Source organism: Neolamprologus multifasciatus, chromosome 17 (genome assembly GCF_963576455.1).
Source record: "Neolamprologus multifasciatus chromosome 17, fNeoMul1.2, whole genome shotgun sequence".
NCBI classification, from domain to species: domain Eukaryota; kingdom Metazoa; phylum Chordata; class Actinopteri; order Cichliformes; family Cichlidae; genus Neolamprologus; species Neolamprologus multifasciatus.
The window spans coordinates 17,851,674-17,855,455 of NC_140455.1; the positions used below are offsets into that span (position 1 = coordinate 17,851,674).

At 39.0% G+C, this 3,782-nt stretch overlaps 1 long non-coding RNA gene across 1 annotated transcript; it reads right to left on the minus strand.

Moving 5' to 3' along the window:
* Positions 1-1,078: 1,078 nt before the first annotated feature.
* On the minus strand, positions 1,079-2,593 carry LOC146499251 (uncharacterized). Its single transcript, XR_014870250.1, has 2 exons — positions 2,258-2,593; positions 1,079-1,685 (listed from the first exon to the last, which is right to left on the minus strand). It is a non-coding gene; the product is annotated as an uncharacterized LOC146499251 (long non-coding RNA).
* Positions 2,594-3,782: the final 1,189 nt, after the last annotated feature.

Here is a 3,782-nt window from a genome sequence, read left to right on the forward strand (position 1 = left end):
TGAACATATTTTGGCATCCTCCTCACATCAGTTCATTAGACACACACATGACAAATATAATCCTGTTGGGTTTGGAGCGACAGTGAAATCCTGTCTCACTGGTTTGTTGATACTCTGAGATCTTCTTCAGAAAAGTTGATCAGAAAATATTCTTACACATATTTCAGACAGATTTTTGTCTTAATGTCAGATTCTGAACATTTCAGGCAGGATGTGCTTCAGTTATTATCGTTTTTATTTAATTCCCGTCTCGTTGGCTCTAATGCTTTCATCTTTTCTCAGTCTACTGTGTGCATGCAGTGCTTTGATCTTCTCCCTCTTGCTGTATGTTTAATGTATACTGACTGTACAAGACTCTGCTGTGCTGGTCCTCTTCGCAGGAGGAGGAGGAGGAAGAGGAGGAGGAAGAGGATGGCATGAAAATAGACAAAGAAGAGATAAACAAGAGAGAACAAACAGAGGAGGAGGAGTGGGACAGCGTGAATAGGTGGAAGAAGCTGATGCAAAAAAACCCAAAAACAAAATCCATCACGATAGAAAAAAGACAGAAACAGAAATTAAGGAAGGACAAAGAAAGGAGTTGAAGCAGGTTAGTTGGTGATGGAGGGAGAGGAAAAATAAAAAGCATGTAGTGGTGAAATGATGGATCACATACTGCGATGACCTCCATTACCCTCGCTCTCCTTTCTCTTTGGTGGATCAGGGGAGCGTAGGAGGTGTAAAAACATTACTTAAAGAAAGTATGGACAGGGTGACACGAGTTTGATTTCATTGGGTCTTCATTAAGGCCGACTTCTGTTCCAAACTTAAATGAAAATGTCCACGAAGCGGAGAAAAGGAGCAGACAGCTAATGAAAAAGATGTCACAATCACACAAAAGGGGAAAAAATAAGGGTTTAAAATAGAGCAGCAGTAAGAAAGCTCAGATAGCGAGGACTAATGAAGTGAAGAATGGAGAGGGAAAAGGGTGAAAGAAGTGTTGTTATTGCTGATTTAATGTCTAGGATCAGCTGACTGAGTTGGCTGATATGGATCAATATTCTGTCACAGTAAATTAAATTTTTAATCACATAGTGGTATTATCAGTACCTGCACAGCAAATCCAGCATGTCCAAATTAACACTGTCAGATTTGATTTCAACACTTTTAAAGTGTCTATATGGGTCCACACCAGAGAGTGTTAATTTAACTCTTTTTGGAGAGTTGGTATGTTAACTCTGATTTAGTGTTAAACACCAAATCTCTCTGGAGTTGATAATTTAACACTTGGTGTTAAGAGTTTATATATTAACTCTCAAAGAGTATTTTAGTTTAACTACGTAAGAGTTATCTTCTAATTAATTCTAAAAAGCGGGAATTTTACTGTTCTGAACTTCTAGAAATTTCTTTTGGAAATAAACATTTACTAAAAAGACGCAATGGTTTTTGAAAAACATTTATTCTGAACTGTGCACCACAATTTCAAAACATTTTCTGAAAGATGTAACAGTGTACATGTTCTCACTTTCATTAGAATTTCGTTTATCAAAAGGTCTGACATAGGTGAGCTGGTAAATGCAAATAACAGCATTCTCATCACTTATTTCAATAAATACAAAATACAATATGCATGTCCTTCATTCATCACTTTGTGGAACTGCAACGCACTTCTGCTCTCCCCCATATTCCATCTTCACAAGCATATCCTATGTGGAGAGTGAATAAAAATTAGTTGACACTAATTAATGGCACAAATCAATTGCAGCACAGTAAAAAAAAAAAAAGGAATCCTTTTTGAGCGATTACTTGTGTAAAGTATTTTCCCAAAAGACAAGGACACAGACAACAGGTAATACTGAACTAAATGTAAAACCTCAACCTTTTTCATTTTTACCTAAACCGTGTGCACAAAACTCTGGAGGAATCTAAGTGCTAACGTAGAACTCAGTCGGGACATCTGCTACTGCTGTTTGCTCGTTTTTTATGGGAGATCGTTTTCAGGCTTCAAGTAGCACCATTATATCAACATTTCACATTCTAGACATTGTTTTAAGTGTATTTGACCAAGAAATTTGACTGAAAATTCACATGCAAGCTTTTTTTCAAGGCTGTGGTATTTGCCCGCAAACAATACCTTTCAGCTAGCTAAAACAGAATATTATGCTATCACCGAGCAACATGGCTAATGCCTTTCACACAGCTTTGTCTCAACTCCAAAGAGCCACAGAAGTAAAAGCTAATAACAATAATTGAAACAATCTTTGAAAACATGACTTACCAAGCATGGCAAACAACTCAAATATGTAGAGCAAAATGTTCTGAAACGGCTTCACTTCAGCTTCGATTGGAGCCGTGCTGGGGGCGGAGTCTGTGAATTTACTCTATTGGTGTCATAGCCCCTGTAGGAGTTCAGAGTTAAGAGGTCAAGAGTTAATGTTTCCATTGTAACACCTCCAGATTTGAAATAGAAACACTCATTTTTAACACTCAATTTTAACTACTATCATTTTACACCTCAGAGTTACATTAAAAGAATGTGACTCTACTTAGAGTAAAATTAACTCTAAGACTACTAACACCAAAACATTTAACACTTTTGAATTTGCTGTGTGGTAATTAAGGTTAGAACATGTGTTTAGATACAATCACTGGCTTTCAGTCAAATGAATTAAACACCTAACTAGGGATGGGTACCGGTATCCGGTGCCATGATGGCACCGGTTCTGACATAAACGGTAGTAACCAGACCGAAAAGCAGCGCACATTTCGGTGCTTTATTTCGGTGCTTTTTTTCCTGAGCTGTGATACACTTTCTTCTTCCTTACATTTGTATTGGCGGTTGGCAAACAACTGAAAGGTGCATTACCGCCACCAACTGGTATGGAATGATACACTTTAGATTCTAGCCAATCATTTTAAGTTTCCGAGAATAGTAGGCGGGTCCAGGTACGTACGTTCTTTTAGAGCAGAGCTACAGATTAAAAATGTCCAAGGCGAAGCGGTCAAAAGTCTGGCTGTACTTCACAGCAAAAGATGCAAACTCAGCAGCTGCAACAAGTGCTTTAAGCTGATACTGTGATACTGTCAAAGAAGGTAACACCTCAAATCTGATGAAACACCTGGCGACGCATAGTGTTTTTTTTTAAAGCCGAGAAATGCGCCGTATTTGATAGCTTGCTGCGAGACCTCACACCGAGCACATCTACTGCTTGTGGGTTGCCTGTTATCGGACCCGGAATTAGCAACATCCCCCAAAAACCCGAAGAGGAGAGTCCTGGCCCCTAGCCCTGCCAGTGTAGCAGAAATGATGACGGATGATGATGGCAGCAGCAGCCGTTCTTCTCTGCGTGAGTAGCTTAATGTTGTTCGTGTGTAATTTACGTTGAGTAGGCTAACCACGTTATTACATTAATGCATGTAAGGTGAACAGCAAACACCATCATAGCTACATGCAGCTGTCTTCTTGTTTTATGGCAGATACTCCCTTCACCCTGGCCAAAAAGGCTAAAATGACCAAAGAAAAAGTGGAAAACAGCAAAACATGAGAGGTTTTTGGACAAAGTTTGTGTTTTTTTCCATTGTTTAAGCACTGCTTCCAGCCAAGAATGATACCATATATGCCCCATAGCTGCAGAAAAGGCTAACATTGTTATCTTTTTACAAAAAAACAGCTGAACATGAGAGGTTTTTGGACCACTTTTGTGTTTTCCATTCTTTAAGCACCGGTTTGAGCACCGTTTAAGCACCGGCACCGTTTCAAAAGTACCGGTTTGGCACCGGTATCGGATAAAACCTAAACGATA